The sequence below is a fragment of the Emydura macquarii genome, unplaced genomic scaffold, assembly GCF_026122565.2.
Source record: "Emydura macquarii macquarii isolate MOO-44397 ecotype Brisbane River unplaced genomic scaffold, CSIRO-AGI_Emac_v2 contig_450, whole genome shotgun sequence".
Classification (NCBI taxonomy): domain Eukaryota; kingdom Metazoa; phylum Chordata; order Testudines; family Chelidae; genus Emydura; species Emydura macquarii.
This window is the reverse complement of record NW_027130587.1, coordinates 6840826-6859151: the sequence shown is the minus strand read 5'-3', so window position 1 is coordinate 6859151 and position 18326 is coordinate 6840826. Positions and strand designations below refer to the sequence as shown.

The 18326-nt window shown below is 44.0% G+C and overlaps 1 protein-coding gene across 2 annotated transcripts in view; it reads right to left on the bottom strand.

The window, feature by feature from the left end:
- The window catches only part of CLIP2 (CAP-Gly domain containing linker protein 2), a 110188-nt gene extending 92620 nt beyond the window's left edge, over positions 1-17568 (bottom strand). For both annotated transcript variants that reach the window (XM_067537887.1, XM_067537888.1), the window contains exons 1-3: positions 17478-17568; positions 5734-5803; positions 4902-5036 (exon numbers count right to left, since the gene is read on the bottom strand). The gene's annotated coding sequence lies outside the window, so the exon portion shown is untranslated. The remainder of the gene's footprint in view (positions 1-4901; positions 5037-5733; positions 5804-17477) is intronic.
- Between the last annotated feature and the right edge of the window lie 758 nt (positions 17569-18326).

Sequence of the window (18326 nt, the reverse complement as noted above, 5' to 3'; positions counted from 1 at the left end):
TGGTGAGCCGTTCTGCTCTCCTTAATAAGCATGAAGCCCTGCCTCCCATATCCAGTGCCACCCTAGCTTGGCTTCCCATTCAAGGTGAGCATGAAGTGCAAAATTAAGATCTTGAATTCCCCCCGTCTCCCCGCAACTTCAAATCAATGGGGATATTCCAATCCAAAAGTTTTGATTCACACACGAGTGTGAGATAGGGTCAGGCACAGAATCAGGCCCACCAACAGCAATTCCAAGCCCTAGGGCAGAATAGTCAATGGCCCTCCTAGAAAGGGATGGCTGAGGTCCAAGTGGGCTTCCATCGGAAGTTTTTACTTATTTATTATATGCCATTTCGGTTCCCGGGTGGTTGAGTCAGCGGTAACTGCTACTCAGCTTCCCAGGTCCCTTGGACTCCCCAGGGAGATTACTGAGGAACCCGAGAAGCTGAGTAGCAGATACCACCATCTTGGCCTCCCGGGAACCTGCATGATAAATAAATAATAATAATAATAAATAAATAAGCTCAGCGGAGAGCACTAGCAGCAGGGGCCTCAGGAGAAAAGGGCTGTGGAGGAGCGGAGGATACGTATCTATCCTCCCATCCGCTGGGCCACTGTAAATGGCCGGGCCTCTGGGCAGTTGCCCCCTTTGGTCCCCCATGTCATCGGGCCTGCACAGAATACAGATCTTGGTTTGCAAACACCAACTGTCGCAGATGTTTGCATGTGCTATTTGGAAACAAATCACCTTCCAAAGGAATGGCAGCATGTTCCATAAAAGGTAAAGACAAAATCTGTAAGTGTGGATACCTAATTTTAGATTCCTAAGTCCACCTTTAATCAACTAAACAAAAGTGACCCAATTTTTGCAGTCAAGTCTATGCATGTGCACATCTGCAAGGGCCCGAAAGCAAAAACATGTAAAGAAAAGTAGCCAGCTCACTGAAGGGAAAAGAGACCAATTCCTGCCATGCAACAGTCTCACTATGCATACAGGGTGCCATCTGAGAAGTGGTAGAGAACAGACTTTATAAAATACTGACTCACGGGGGTAACCACAGACTTCAGATGGGACTGCTGTGTAAGTAACAATTTGCAGGGTCAGACCTTTGCTCCCATTTTAAGCTATTCCCAACTAGAACAAACTTTAGAAACCCAAGTGCTCATGCTGTTGAAATAAGTGTAATGGGCTAGCTTCCCAGACCCAATTACAATGTATGGGGAATGCCAAGAAACCAGAACGTGAAGGGAAAGGTGAGAAGGAAAACATCCTCATTCATTTTTAGGGCTCTCGTAACCATGCAGTGACATGTCTGAATTATACTCAAAGGCTCTGGCACTGTTCACAATAAAGAGACAGCTTGTGAAGCAACACACACCACACACTCCTCTGTTCACAGCTGTTTTACTCATGAAATAATGTTGACTTCGGACCCAGTAATGGGAAATTCTTTTTGTGCTTGTGAGATATATCCCCCATCTACTACAGCGAAAGGTGAATACAATTCCAAATGCTGATGGATCATCTGTGCGAACAAACATGTTGCTGGACATTCCCCAATTTAAAATCCTCTTATATATATGTTTTTTAAATGAAAGCTAAGATTCTCACTTAATAAAGCCCTAGCTCCTGGAGTCATGTTAAGTAAAACATCAGCTATTACTAGACTCCGGGTGAAAGCAACAGTTGGCAACACAGTGTTAGTATCCCACCCCCACATCATCAACACCATCTCTGATTTTCGCCGTTTGCATTTTGCACTTTATTCAGCTTGCCCTTTGCAAACAGTCTGTTTCACTTTCTAGTTCTCAAGCACAAACCCAATCCCATTGCATGTGGATTTGAGCAGTACAGAGGAAATGTTAAGTAAAAAACCCTTCCCCGGTCGTTTTTTGAAGCATCACAGAAAAATAAAGTTTTATTAGACTGTTTTGTTTTACTAAACCATTATAGATGGAAGGGGACTTAATTGAGGGGTGTGATTGGGTGGGGTGGCCTGGCTATTCTTCCCTTTCACTCATGGGCTGGTGCTCCACTGTCTCTCCAGTGGCAGCCTGCAGCTCTGTACTTAAGTTGGCTGAAATTTTTTAAACAATTTTTTTGGTGAAAAGTTCTATTTACAAAAATAAATGTAAATTTTTCATAGAATTACAGAAATACAGGGCTGGACGGGATCTCAAGAAATCATCTAGTCCAGCCCTTTGAACTAAGGCAGGACCAAGTACCCCTGATATCTCTGACAGGTGTTTGTCCAAGCTGCTTTTAAAAACATCCAATGATGGGGATTCCACAACCTCCTTAGGTAACGATGAAAAGGGGTGAGGAAAAAGGAGAGTGAGGGGGAAGGAAACCAAAATTTTTTGAAAATAAAATATATAAATGTTAATGACAAAAATTCAAAATGAAAAAAATGGTTCCTTTTAACAACCATGTGGAATGAAAATTACTCCAGTATTTTGGAAATTTTGAAGGTTTTTGCCAATTTTTCTGCCCCATTTTTAACCAGCTCTACTTTTTGCTAATAAAGAAACTAAACAAGCTACTGGTCGATCATTCATTTTATAAAAGTTAAGTCATATACTACATTGTCTTTAAACCTAGTGCCAAACTCCCACTGATGTTCTTTACACAGCTCCCAGAAGTGTGCCGGACACTTCAGAGAAATGCAAAGACCTGAGGTGAAATCTTGTAGGATAGACTCCCCTAGGAACTAAGAAACCTCACCACTTTCCCCTCTAAGTATAAGGTGCATTTCTTTGACCTTGCCTTTTTTTAACAAACACAGAGCAACATGTATATTAAAAAACAAAAGACATTCCCACTGCACATTCTTCTCCCCCTGGGGAGAGGTTGAGAAAACAAACGTGACAGATGTCAGCCATGTTGCTTACTGCACTACTGAAAGGTGCTCAGGTACTAGGGTGATGAGCGTGGTAGAAGTATTTATATAGAATAGAACATAGTATCCCGACTCTTTTAAGTCAATGGCAAAAATCCCATTGACTTCCAAAGGGAACATGGATGAAATCCTTGCTCTGCCCCAAAGAGCTTAATGTTATTTGTTGATGCAACACAATCAGCGAGAGTCACTAAAAACATGGGGTGAGGCAGCACAGGCCTTATAAAAGAACATGTGGCTCCCAGTCATGTTGCACACACATATCTTGCTGCCCACCCAACAACAGAATATAGGCCAACAGAAGGAAAAATTCTGCCTTCAGATCTTCACAGCACAGAATTTATAAAAAACGACAAAACCCCCCAAAATTCTCCCTATGCGCAGGGAATTGCCATTGTTGCCATAGGAATCCTGCAAAGTTCAGCATATCTGAACTTGCCATATGGATTGAAGAGCAGAATCTGCCTTGAGAGTGAAATAAATCTGAAGGCAAGGCTCAAACTGTTCAGCCCTTCGTGAGGAACAGACAGGAAATGAAGCCAGTCAAAATAAAGAGGATGATTTGATAAAGCCAAATTGCAGCTTTGCCGATATCAAGGGAAAAAGCAGATGCTGAAAACGGAGGGCAGCTTTATCTTGCTCCAGATTTAATTCCGTAAGTTGTTCCATCTGATCCAATGTGGTCATACATTCGCCTTCTTGCCTCTCTAATAAAGTTTCTGACTGCTTGTCAGAGATGAAATAATTACAGTATCTCTAAAGCACCTGTTATATTAGGATTAAATCCTCAAAATTTAATCAGTGCATGAGGGAAGAGGGGAAGAAAAGATATGCCTTCTTAATTAAGAAGGCCAGAATTACGCGCCAAGAAAACATTTTTGTGATAAATAAAATTGACTCAGGAAACTTTCCTAATAGCTTAACTGAGAGATAAGAGCGGGTCTGTGCTATAATCAAGGTTTTAAGGAAAGGGAACCCTGAAGTGTTCTTTGGACTGCACAGTACTTATCTGGCAAAAACAAACATCTCTCCCTGGTGTGAAGTCACAAGTTTCTTGATATGGTCATAACGATTTGTTGCTCTCATACTGCTCTCCCTACATGCATAGATGTTCACCTCTTAAAATGTCTGTCTTTAATTACTTCTTTATCCAGGTTTTGCAATAATTAGTGCATAGTGCAATAGGAAATCCTAGATGTATTGTGATTATTTTTTTACTAAATAAACAGTCTATGCATTTATATTGCACTAATCACTGGGCTGTCTAGACATCCAATAAGCCATAGAGACATAAGAAAACACTATCAAAGAAAGAATATGAGACTCTCACCTAGTACTTTATAACCAAAAACCCACAATGCGGAAACTAAAACAAAGTAGAGAAAAAACAGGCTAAGGAGACTCAGACAGCTCATTATAAACTAACTGGGGTATAATTATGAGCCTGGGCCTGCGGTTAACGCAAGTAAAATCTTTATTGTGGTCAACAGGGATGTGTACTTCCCATGCTGGCAACATGCACATTGAAAACTGAAGGATCAGGCCCTTAGATAGCAGTAATGTAAACACAAACCACTCTGTGCTAGCAGAAGGCCCAAACCATCTCCCATCCATGGGAAAAATCCCAGGGAAGGGCCTGGAAGCTGCATGACTTTCAACTCCGTGGCATCATCCCATGTATGGAGTAGGTTTCTTGTCTCTGGAGTGGGGCTGGGACTCAGCACCAGCAAGTCATGGTCCACATGGGAAAGATACTGAATGCTCCCAGAGATGTCATGGAACCTACCATGCATCCATGTGGGGGATAGGAGCAATGGTACAAGCACTGCAGGCTGGCAAGTGATGTCCCACTGGTTTAATCAGTGCAGGACACCTTCGGCATGACCAAGGGACTATTGAAATCCGTGGAAAGATTTCCATGGACTTCAATGGGCTTTGGGTCAAGCCCAAATTTTTCATAGAAAAAAAAAAAAAGAGGAAATAACTGTTTCTTTACAAATTTTTAATGGAAAATACTTACTTTAGAAATAGTCTGCTTGGAGACAGAATAATGGGCAGAGTTCAGGTGAGGCAGGAAAAGAGGTCTGATAAAACAATCCATCATACAGCTCTGCAACATACCACACGTGGCATATCCTTTTAGATCTGATCCTTCCTGTAATTAAATACATGCCATAACATATATGGCAGAGTAAATCCTCCAATAGAAACCCTAACTTTTGGAATTTCCTGGCTTTTGACTGCTCCATTTAACAATGCATTAAAGTATGCACTGGCACTCACTCATGCATATGCATGAGTTATGCATATGGCTTGCTTTGTTCATGGTTGGTAGTCTAACCTCTTTCCCAGGTTTTGATTATGAAAAAAAAAACCAAGACCAAGTTCTTTTTCCACCCACACACCCAAGACTTCTTAGTAAGCCAGCCTCACTTTGCAGAGTGTAATTGAAAGGCTGGTGCAACATAAAGTGTTGAAAATAAAAGTGTTGACAGCAATAGGGATGATGAAGGGAACTGCAGTCTCTCTTCCCTTTGAACATTTAAAACATGGGGAATTTATTAGAGCATTTCCTTTCTGTAATTCATGTTCATCTTTTGCCCAGCATTAAGAGAGCTACTTTGAAGTCAATAGAGCTGCAGCAGTTTACACCACAGAGAATTTGGCCAAAAGAGAATAAGGAATACAGAAAGTATAGGGGAGGATACACTTCTGTTTACCCAGAGGCAGCAAAGATTCACCTTAAAACAGTGGGCTACATTGTGACCCACTTTATACCCCATGTGCAGGTGCAAGACAGGGAAGTATTTAGCCCAGTGAATTTATATTAAAGGTCAGATTGAAAGTCTTACTGCTGAAAGGTTTGATGCATCCAACTTCAAGATGGAGACTGGTCAGCAAAGCTCAAACAGGTTCTTGTTTCTAAGAACAGTTCAAGGAATTAAGTTGTATGCGTACGGAGAAAAGCAGAGAAAACGTAACTTGCCTCACCTTGCATGCCTCTGGTAAATTCACCCTTGTGTGGGCTGAATCTTGGGAGTAGTTCCACTGAAGTCAAAGAGATTACCCCCATGAGTAAGGCGAGCCAATCTTGCCCGTGTGTCCATGTCTCATACTAACAGAGCAGAACAGTTTGGGACGGCAGCATTTGGAACTCTCATCACCACAAGGGAGCATCAGACTTTCTCCATTCCCTGCGGCTCCCAAAGGATCAAGTTTTCACTTGACAAATGCAGCTGCACAGGTGGGCCTCAGGGAAAAAAGTTTGGCAACCCCTGTGCTACGGCATGGGTCTTGAGACTGAAGAGTGTATTGGCAGCAGGGACTACTGGGTTCTACTTTCATTAGGGCCAGTAACTTCAACTTTCTGTGCCAGATGAAGAATGAAAATAATAGCACCAGTCCCATAGTGGGTGGAAAATGACACTGAGGCTTACTTCACTGATGTCTGTTAAGTGGCATGAGATCACCCAATTGAAAATGCTCTGGAAGAGTGAAGTATCTAAGCCATTGAGGAGGCCCCCTCACTGGTCTTATTCCACTGCAGTCATTCTGCTTTGTCTGTCTGTCACTATTCTCAGGGCAGCTTAACAGTGACTGAGACAAGTTCCCAGAACCCCTCCTCCTCTTTGCTGATTGACCAGCTCATATTAAGTTTCCCACACAAAAAGCTGACCCCCTCCGCCATGGTTCATGGTTCTCCGACTGCTGCTCTCTCTGGAGTCTCTTAACAAGGAGTGATTTCCCCAGACCGCACTTACATTTATGTAACTCCCACCACCCATAGTGATAGAGACAGGAAGGCCAGGAACTTAAACAATGTTTGTTTTCTGGCCAGTGTGCATTAGTCACATATAGCTTCCTATTTAAGCTTACTCAGCACCAGCATAAAGGTATCGTGAGAAGAAAAGCTCTGGATGGCTCAGGGGCTTAGAGACAGAAGAGAGGCATTTCCCCTACAAGTCACCAATTCCAATCCTGCCCAAAACAGCTGGAAGTGGAGTGGAAGTTGTTACCATCCTGGGCAGATGGCAAGTCTCAATTACTGCTACCAATCAACTGGCTTATTACAACCAGTGTGTGCTAAAAATCATACCATCATTGTTATACTGCCCTCCTCTCAGCCTCTGCCTGGTTATTTGTTTCACCCACCTCTTACCGTGTGACTTTTTGATTGTAAGGTCTATGGGGTAGGGGTTGACATTTGCTCTACAATTGCATAGTGCCTGCCATAAAGAGGGTCCAATCTGCTTGAGGCTTCTAGGTGCTAACACAACATGAGCCACAACTCACAACCCAGTGGCTTGCGCAACATAAGGTAGACGTCACAAGCTAGTTCCTAGCAGATGGGCATCCATAGCACAGAAATCACTATTCTACACAGCCATCAGATAACAAAGTAGGCAAGGAAAAATGAACTACTCCCTCACTCTGCTCTCTCCACATCAGGGTTGAGGCACCGCTGGCTGGGTGGAACGGAGAAGGCTTGCACTGCATGGGGTGTACACATTCTGCGACAGGACTATCAATCTGATGTCTTTCACCAGTACAGGATTCTTTTGCAAGAGCAGCTTTGCTGCACAGCCTGTTTTTAATCACACCCCTAATCTTATGGTTTCTATAAGCCGCTGTGCTATTGGAAAGCAACCATATATTGGTTCTTAACGTTTTGTGGAGCTAGCAGATCTTGCTAGATGGAGCATTGTGGAAGTGTAATTTTACATCACTTAACACAATTTAAATGTAAAGGGAGGCAGAAAAGCGTCAAAGTGACCTTCTGAGAATCCAGACAGAATGAGGTGGGAAGGAAAGATGGAATGACCTAGCCACACTCTTGTTAAAGGACTATGCTTCATTTAGATCATCAAGGTCTCACTATCTCTTGATAGCTGTAGCCCTGGCAGTTGCATTACTGAGTATATATAGTATAGTAGTATGTAAGGTTTTGGAAAAAATTTTGAAAGAGAAAGTAGTTAAGGACATCGAGGTTAACGGTAATTGGGACAAACTACAAGATGGCTTTACAAAAGGTTGATCATGCCAGACCAACCTGATCTCCTTTTTTGAGAAGATAACAGATTTTTTAGACAAAGGGAATGCAGTGGATCTAATTTACCTAGATCTCAGTAAGGCATTTGATATGGTTCCGCATGGGGAATTGTTAGTTAAATTGGAAAGATGGGGATTAATATGAAAATTGAAAGGGGGTAAAGAACTGGTTAAAGGGGAGACTACAATGGGTCATACTGAAAGGTGAACTGTCAGGCTGAAGGGAGGTTACTAGTGTCATTCCTCAGGGATGTTCTTGGGACCAATCTTATTTAATCTTTTTATTACTGACGTTGGCACAAAAAGTGGGAATGTGCTAATAAAATATGTAGATGTCACAAAGTTGGGAGGTATTGCCAATAAAGAGAAGGATCGGGATATCATACAGGAAGATCTGGATGACCTTGTAAACCGGAGTAATAGAAATAGGATGAAATGTAATAGGGGAAAGTATAAGGTCATGCATTTAAGGACCAATAACAAGAATTTCTGCTATAAACTGGGGATGCATCAGTTGGAAGTGACAGAGAGGCGAAAGACTTGGGCATATTGGTTGATCACAGGATGAATATGAGCCACCAATGTGATGCGGCCATGAAAAAAGCAAATGCGGTCCTCAAATGCATCAGATGAGGTATTTCCAGTAGAGATAGGGAAGTGTTAGTACTGTTATACAAGGTGCTTGTGAGACCTCATCTGGAATACTGTGTGCAGTTCTGGTCCCCCAGGTTTAAGATGAATTCAAACTGGAACAGGTGCAGAGAAGGACTACTAGGATGATAACAGGAATGGAAAACCTGCCTTATGAGAGGAGATTCAAAAAGCTTAGCTTGTTTAGCCTAACCAAAAGAAGGCTGAGGGGAGATATGATTGCTCTCCATAAATACATCAAAGGGATAAATACCAGAGAGGGAGAGGAATTATTTAAGTTCAGCGCCAATGTGGACACAAGAACTAAAGTATATAAACTGGCCACCAGGAAGTTTAGACTTGAAATAAGATGCAGGTTTCTAACCATCAGAGGACTGAAGTTCTGGAATAGCCTTCCAAGGGGAGCAGTGGGGGCAAAAAACCTAGCTGGCTTCAAAATTGAGCCTGATAAATTTATGGAGGGGATGGTCTGATGGGACAGCCTAGTTTGGGAATTGACTGATCTTTGACTACTGATGGTAGATACACCAATGGCCTGTGAAGAGATTTTAGATGGGGTGGATTCTGAGTTATTACAGAGAATTCTTTCTTGGGTGTCTGGCTGGTGAGTCTTGCCCACATTCTCAGGATTTAGCTGATCACCATATTTGGGGTTGGGAAGGAATTTTGCCTCAGGGCAGATTGACAAAGCCTCTGGGGGGTTTTCACCTTCCTCTGTAGCATGGGGCATGGGTCACTTGCTGGTGGAGTCTCTGTACCTTAAAGTCTTTAAACCATGATTTGAGGACTTCAATAACTCAGTCACAGTAGGGGTCTATTACAGGAGTGTATGGGTGAGGTTCTGTGGCCTGCATTGTGCAGAAGGTCAGACTAGATGATCACATTGGTCCCTTCTGACTTTAGAGACTATGAGTATAGCAGGTTTATTATGCAGGAAAATGTCATTTAGCAAAATACAGAGTCTTTCTCCACTACAAATTCCCCTTAGTTCCACCCCTTAGTATAGGCAAGATCATAACAAAGGCAAAGACTTGGCCCTGTCCAGACGTGCCAATACAGCCTGAGACTAGGGGCCCCTGACACAACTATATTGGTAGAGTAAACAGGATCTTAGCAACAATTAAGTACAAATGAAAAACTCAGAGCATTAAATTTGCTATGTGACTTCTTTTAACTAGGGCAAGCCATAAACTTCTGGCACCCTAAGGGAGATTAGATCCTAGTGTTCCATAAATATGAATTATCTTAACACCCATGAGTGCCTTTTTGAAGTGCCCTAACGCCGCCTGTGCTTCTTAGCCAATGAACTCATTTGTGAAGTTTCATTTTCATCAGGGAAAGATGTGCTTGCTGATGCATCAAAGGTCTCAAGACTAAGAATCTGCAGGTTAGATGAATCCTTGTTATTTCAAGCACCATTTCCTGGGATGCATTCACAGAAGGCCTCCATATAGAACAGACATTAGCAAGTTCAAAAAGCTTTTGCACAGATCCCAATGAAAGATGGAAAAAAATTCCATGACATTCTGTGCTGTCCTTCAAGAATACACATTGACTTTCCCCAGGCTGAGTACTATGTTCAGTACAGGTTTGGCCCACTGGTAGCTGACCCATGGAGAAGCTGTTCTGATCACACGTGATTGAATATAGATGAACAGCACTTCCTAGTTCCAATAGTTTGACGACTGCCACTTTAACCAGCTGATGACGAACGGGTGCATCTTATGTATTTGTAAGACCTGTAATATTTCCATGCCCTGGACCAAATATGGAACCACCTGCTTTCTTTGTCTAGATACTGAGACACTCAGTGCCAAAGATCAGTATCTCCCTAAAATATATTAAAAAAACAAAGAAAGAAACTGCCTAAGTGTAGCTTCACGATCATCACCATTCATCCACGCTTAAGTGGTTGTATTTGGATTCACCACCGAACCCTTTGCACTGGTTCGCTGACACTTCAAAGTACACACCAAGTCCTACGGCACTTCAAGAAATCATCATTAGATTTGGTGCCAAACGTAGTGCAAGGCTCTGGGCACTAAGGAGCAGATAGCAAGTGACTGAGCAAATTTCCTTTAGCAGAAGCCAAGGCAGGGAAAAAAGGACAGAAATTTTCCTTGTGACGCACAGGTGTTGAGACACCATTTTATTTATGCCACGTTCTCTCTTAGTAAATCTCCATTCAAGGAGGGACTGTTGGACACTCACTAAAATATCCTAGTACTATTCAAGGATATCCTTATTTTATCCGTTGGGAAACTGAGGCCCAGAGAGGTTAAGTGACTTGTTCAAGGTCACACAGTGACCGACCCTACCCACCAAGCCAGAGCAGTAACGCGGTTAACTAAAAGTTAAATAGAAGCTACAGAACTAAGCTAAGTAGAAGCTCTGTAGAACAACGATAGTAGAACTGAACAGAAGCTATATAACTAAGTAATAGACTATAGTCATGGGACAGGGTGTATGGAGAGAGATGACCACATGCATTAAACCAGTGTTTTACACACACAAAATGCTCAATATTCAAAGTGAAGCTAAAGAAAAGTCCATTAAGTACATCCCATGACATAATTGCCTCATAAGCTGTTCCAATAGAAAGCTTCTTTTCTGGGGTTCTTACACATTCAGAAGCTCGTTAACATCCAGGAAACATGCTTACAGGTCATGAATGGAAATGGGAGTGCTCGCAAGTGATGGGAAAGTTTGTGCTGTTTCTACAGGCAGCTGGTTTTCGCGCCTGCCAGGCTCAAAGAATTATTGAAAACTTGCCAGCACTAATTGGTGAACACAAAAGTTTTCAGAGCCTGATGCAATAAACAAGGGGTCAACAGACAAAGCAGGTCACCCAGAGAAAGGTTTTGTCAGTAATTGTGCCAAAAGTTGGTGCAACGTTTTGGCCACTTGGTTTTACAGGAGCTGTGCTGGGAGGGAAGTTACCCTTGCACATCAGCTCATAACTGGCATGATGAGTCACTGTAGGAAGTGGTATGGAGGGGCTGATGAGCTAAAGAGAATTTGAAACAGACAGAAAAAAAAAATCAAGGGGAAACCCCAAGAAACATGAACATAGCTTCTTACTGTATTCCAAGTACAATACAAACGTTTAACGAAGCCTTCCCTAAACCCTGTTAATGTTAATATGATAATTATGTTAATTAATAGAATTAATTTAAACTAAGGTCTTTGGGACAGGGAATATGGTTTGGATTACATATTTAAAAGTACTATGTGTGTAAATTTCAAAAGTGTCTGAGGGAGTTGCAATACCACTTAACTCCTTTAGAGCACTTTTTGTCCATAGATCTCTAAGCACTTTACAGTTGGGGAAACTGAGGCACAGAGGGAGGAATTGACTTGCACAAGGTCACCCAGCAGATCAGTGGCAGAGGTAAGAATAGAACACTGGAGTCCTGAATCCCAGTCTTGTCCTTGGCCAACTAGATCATACTGCCTCACTGAAACGCCCATTGAGAGTTAATAGAAGTTAGGTGCCCTAATTCTTTCAGATGCTAAAATCTCTCTCTCTCTGTGAGTTATGGATAAATAAGTCCATTTTACAGATTGGAAAATGGAGGTAGAGAGGTTGATTTCTTCTAGGCCATTGTGAGAGTCAGTATCAGAGTTCAGGTAGTTCTTCTAAACTAAAGTAACAAATTTAAGCCAAGTCAATGTCTCAGATCTCTTTTGTGCCTTAATATAGATCATTCCTCCCTGGGAGGCAGCCTGGGTCTAGGGGATACAGCACTCGAGTGGGACTCAGAAGAGCTAGGTTTCATTCCTGGCTCTGCTACATAACTTTGAGCAAGTCACTTCACTTTTTCATGCCTCTTTTATGATTTGATTTTATTTATTTATTATTTCTGCTGTAGTGGAATTTGACAATCCTTGGTTGCATTTATTTCAATGTGTTCCATTCACTTATGCTGTAATTGAGCGAACGCTGGCTATTTTCTGGATCAGATTTTGTTTTTCCTTTTAGAAAGCAGCTAATAAAAACATATTGTTCCTTTAGTACTTGTTCCAAGCAACAGGGCTGATAAAAGGTTGTGATTTTTACTGGCTTTTTAGCAAAATAACTTTTTTTAAAGATGAAACAAGAGATGAGTGCTGGCATAAGGTGACAGACCAAGAGTCATGTGGAATGAAGTCATCTTTCCACTGAGGGGAGCACTCTGCTAGAACATGAAAACCAGAAGGTAAAACTGTCTATAAACCAAGTGAAATTGACCTGTGAAGTTTTATCATCTCTGCAAAATGTAAACAAACTACATCAGGCCCCACATCTATGGAGCAGGTGTAACTGCATTTGAAGCGTGTCTGCACTGTGGAAAGAGACTGTACTTGGTAGGGTTCCATGTTTGTCTCTTAACAATATACCTATCACCTATGTTTAGTTTACACGTAAAAAGATGGTTTTTCCCAACTGCTAGCTCTGCAGATTCAGCCAATGATCTGACAGCTGAAATGGGTTTTTTACAGCTCATGCATCACCATGAGCAATAAAGATTCTGCAACAGAAGCGTGTGTTAGGAGAGAAGGGCAAGGGATGATTCTGTGGACAAGGCACTAAAGTTGGACTTAGGAGGTCTGGATTCAATTCTGGACCTTCCACAGACTTCTTGTGTGATCTTGGGCAAATCACTTAATTTCCCTTTCGCCCACCCTATGCCTCTCTTGTCTAATTGGACCATACGGATCTCTGGCATAAGAGTTGTCTCTCACTATTCATTTGTGCGGTGATTAGCAAAATGCAGCCCCAATCTTTGTTGGAGAACTACAGTAATAAAGCAGTTAACAATCCTGCAGAGGATGAAGGAGCTAGAATAGAATCCAGACCACTCTCTCTGATCTGTGTTGGCTCTGCAGGGCTAACAGGAGTAAACAATAATGAAAAATTACTTGTGTCACTAAAGTTAGCAGAGACGGTTCTGAGCACAAACAGGGAGGAGATGCATTGGTGAAGTGCTGGGTTTTTACACCACAGACCCACACTAACAGTGACCCACAAAGATTTCTATTTAAAGGTGGGCTTTTGTCCTTGTTTTAATGTACAAAAAGGGTCTCAAAGAGGTTTTTTCTAAGATAAAGAAACAAGCATAGGGAAATACTAGAAATGTCAACTCTGGCTTCTCTTGTTTTGCTGGAAGAACTACGACTTGACTCAGACCTTGTGAATTGTGAGTTCTCACACTTCATCTGAAACAATGGAGGAGCTGAAAGCTATATCCAAAGATTGATTAACATTTTGAAGACAAGTTACAAACGAAGCTACAGAGGCACTAACACACAAATCTTTGTGTGGTTAGAATTCCATTCCTCTCCCAACAGCGCAGCTTTCACTCCCTTGACTCATGCAATGTCATCATCTTGCTGTCTCGGCAGGGACTGTCTCCTCTGAGTTTGTGTAGTGCCTGGTACAATGGGGCCCCAATCCTGGCTAGTGTCTTTGGGAACTACCATAATATTGTCAACCACAGAGTCCTCTAGAGCAGGGTTTCTCAACCCATGGGTCGGGACCCAAAATTGGGTCGCCAGAATGTTTCAAAGGGTTGTATGGCAGCTCCGGTCCCTGAGGGATGGCTGGGTCACCTTCCTGCTCAGGCCCTGCCACCTCTGGGGTCCCAGCGTCACTCACCTTTGGCCCTGCCGTCATGACAACAGGAGTCCAGGTAGGCCAAATTTGAGTGAGTGGCACTACAGTCCTGTGAACCAGGTCACAACTCTACTCACAAACATTTGGTCTAGTCAGGGGAGCAGGGCCACACCTGAGTAACGCTGAAACCCCAGAGGTTGCAACACCCGGAGCCGAGAGCCAAGCCCAGCCAGCCCCACAGCACAGGAGCTGCAGGACCCGCCACTGTGGGGTGAGTGCAGGGCAGGACCCAACCCCCGCAGGGGGCAGGATCTGACCAAAACCACCCCAGGGTCCCTCCACTCCCAGACTATTTACTGGGTTGTGCCAGGCCATGAACATTTACAAATGTGTCCTGAGCCCAAAAAGATTGAGAACCACTACTCTAGGGCAAACAAGACATGAATTTCTAATATAAAAAACAAGTGCGGGGGCAGGAGGAGAAATAAATGCCACACACTCACAGGCCATCTTTAAAAAACCCATAAAGCAGTAAAAAGGAGAATGTGTCCAATTTATTTCTCTCTCTTTACCAACAACAGCCATTGACTTCAATAGGAGCTCTGCATGTTCAGCACCTTTGAAACCAACCATGGCACAGAGGGTTTACATAAATACTCTTTGTCTGAATGAGGCCAAACCAAGTCCTAACAAGTAGGTGAAAAACAGCAAGCCATGTGCTAGTCTAACTCTCTCTGCCTGGACTAACACATGGCTTTAACCTATAGGCAGTCCACTGAGGACCACTGCCAGCTGGAACAGGTTAGAACAGTCCCTCTGGCCCGGAGGTGGCTTAGAGCCAAACAAAATATTAGGGAGTCGCAACCGAATCTTGGCCTCAGTAGATAATCCAGGCCATGATTTTTAATCACAACAGCGTCCCGTTAGATAGACAGGTTTTTATTTGTTTCAATACAGCCGCCCTCAGCCTTCCAAAATCATAGCTCAACCCCTCACACAGTTCGTCACCGAGATTCTTATAATGGCTGTTGCTAACATTTTAACCAGTGGCCTGTCTTCGCGATGCCCATTTCAAGTCTTGCACCCCGAGTGGTTTCTGGCAGGCAAAGTGACATCTGTTGGGGAGAGCACAGCTGTCTGACTGCAAACCCGGTCCTTGCTGGATTGGGCTAATAGAAATGGATCACATTCAAGTAGCCTAACAGCAGGCAGCAATTTTTTTTTAAACTGCCAAATAATAGACCCAAGTTGAAGAACAGGCCAGGCAGCTGCACTGCTTTTAAAGCATCACCTCCCCAGCAATGACAGGGCCAGGCTGAAATGTGCTGATTAGAAGGGGGCATCCTGAGCGCAGCTAGGTAGAGGAATGTCTCCTAGCAGCACACAGAGCAAAGGCTCAGGCAGGCACTGCAAATTGTTTTTTTGGGTTGTTTTTTTTTTAAACTCTTAAAATGCAAGTCACCCCCGAGGAAACCTTCTTTTCCAGCAAGGAAGGCTGGGCTACTGAAACTTGACACTCATCCCAGCAGGAATAATTTCTGAGCTGGGGTTCACAGGCCTACCAGACTGACAATCAGCAGAACCGTAAACAGCGCTTAGCACTGACATAAGGCTTTGTCTTCAAGCCTTTTCCAAACACATCTCTGACCAGCCTGCTTAGATACCGAAAGATAAGGGGCGCCTCTGCCTCGTCCTCACTCACGCCTATGGAGCCTGTCCAGTCACACCATTAGGCCCTTTCCTCTGTTTGGAATGGAAGCTGCAAGGGGCAGGGACCTTGTCTTTATGCTGTATTATTTATACAAAGTACCACCGACTCCTGCAGCACTATAGAAATACTAACAATACATTCCAGTCTGCCCTTGTTTAGAATGCCATTTCCCAGCTACAGACAAGAAGTAGACAGATCCTGTAGCACAGCAATATCAATCTCTAAATGATGAGAGGACCAGTAATCCATGGTGATGCCCAGCACAGCAGCCAAAGACTGCCACGCAATCAAAACAGCCAGCACACACAAGAAAAACACAGCTTCTGTTTGAAACCAAAACTTGAGCCGTGTTAAGCAATAGATGATGATAGGCAAGGTCGTTCCCATCAGGCCCGTTTGTCCCCTCTGCTTGGAATTAAGGAGAGGAAGGTGCCATTCTCTACATCTGTGAGTGTGTATATGGCCTTACTGTCAAACCTACACCCATGGGTAGAGGCTGCAAGCCAGGATCACAGCCCCGGCTGTGTTCAGGTGGGCGTGTTCCATGGGGTGGGGGGGAGGAGTAGAGATGGAGTGGATGCGACAGCAGCACAGCTCAAAACAAAAATCTCCTCCAACAGTCTCTCTCTCCAGTCCTCCCCTCCTAACCCAGCTTTCCACGTTTAATCGCTGCCCAGCCAAAAGGGACTGCTGCAGCATCCCTAGCACATAATCCAGCCTGCCATAAGGACTGTGTCCTTTTCTTTCCCCAGCCCAAGGACAATGCTTTTTTCCATGAACAATCCTGTAGCAAGGAGATGCAATGCCGATCTCAGCGCCCCACCCCCAAATCACCCCTGGCATTTTCCAACAGGGAACCACACCAGCTTCATTCACCCCCCCTCCTTTGTTGCTGGCTCAAGATTCATAGTGCACAGCTCAGAATTCATAGATTCCAAGACCAGAAGGGACCATTATGACCATCTAGTCTGACCTCCTGATAACACAGGCCAGAGGACTTCCCCCAAAATAATTCCTATTTCTTAGAGCAGCCTGGGCTTGCACAACGACCCCCCATGTCCCCTTTTCGGCTGTTCTCCACCCTCCCTCAACCCAGGTCTTTCTTACCTTCTTCCTTAGCATCCAGCTTGCAGGGGGGCTGCGGAGGAGCCCTCCAGGCTGCTTGCAACCATCTCCTGGCCCCCCAGCCCTAGCCGGACACGGCAGCCCTCTGGAATACAGCCTGCCACTCCCCTAGGCTAACGCTGGCTGCAACCAGGCAGGCGAGAGAAGCCAGAGCAGGAGGGAATTGACAGGCACCAATGCAGCCAGAGCTGGGGGATGATGCTGCCAGACAAGCCCAGGGACTGCACAGAGGAATCTCTCCCCGCTCTCTAGCAGGCCATGGGGAGGGGAGCAGGCACTGCAGTCAGGGGGGCTGGCTTGGCTGCCTGGAAAGGTAATGGCTATTATTGCTGAAGAGGCTCAGTGAATGTGCCTCTAACGCTGGGCTCTGCGAATCTCCCCTTCCCTGCCTGCTTGGAACAAAAGGGGAAGGAGCCGGGGAGGGAGGGGCATTCCAGCTGTTTTTGTCAGGGCTGCACACAAACCTTAATCTTCCCGTTTCCCAGGCCTGAGCCCGGCAAGAAAAGCAAGCGGGAGGCTGGAAAATGGAAATTCCCAGGCAATACTTGCAGGCAGCTGCCGAGGAAATCTCCACACAGCAATTTCAATGAGGGAGTCTGTTTTTTTAAAGTGCCCTACATGTTTTTAATAGAATGAGGGATAGAGGCTAAGGCAGGGCATGGAGATCAGATGATCTGGGTTCTGTTCCTAGTTCTACTACTAATGAGGGATAGAGGGATAAGGCAGGGCATGGAGATCAGATGATCTGGGTTCTGTTCCTAGTTCTACTCCTAATGCACTGAAAGGCCTTGGGCAAATCACTTCTCTGCTGCTTAGTGCCTCAGTTTCTCCACCTATCGACAAGGACAATCCTCACAGGTGTGTTGTTGCAAGGCTGAATGCATTAGTACCTAAGAGGCATTCCGAGTTCCTGCAATTGAAGGTGCTCTTTGTATGATTATTAATTACCTTGCAGTGGAGACACCCCCCCCTGTAAAAATCCCCAGTCATAAAATGGAGATGTTTTTAAACCTGCCTTGTAGGCCAAGCAGCTGTACTGACCCACGGGAGTCTCAGTGGGCTGGATTCAGAGGGCTCTGTGTTTTCCTCTGTTATAAAGGCTTTACTCTGGGCTAATTTATGCCTCTGGTGTTTGAGGTTCAAACACCCCCTTGGCCCCTAAAAAAAGAAAAACAAACTCAATTTCAGTCTCCACCCAAAATAATAAGTAGTCCCAGACCCACTTAGAAGGCCACCTGGCCTGGTCTAAAGGTTCACAACAGCCCTCTGTGGTGCCTTTTGCCACAAATTCCCACAACCTTTCCTGGCTTCAC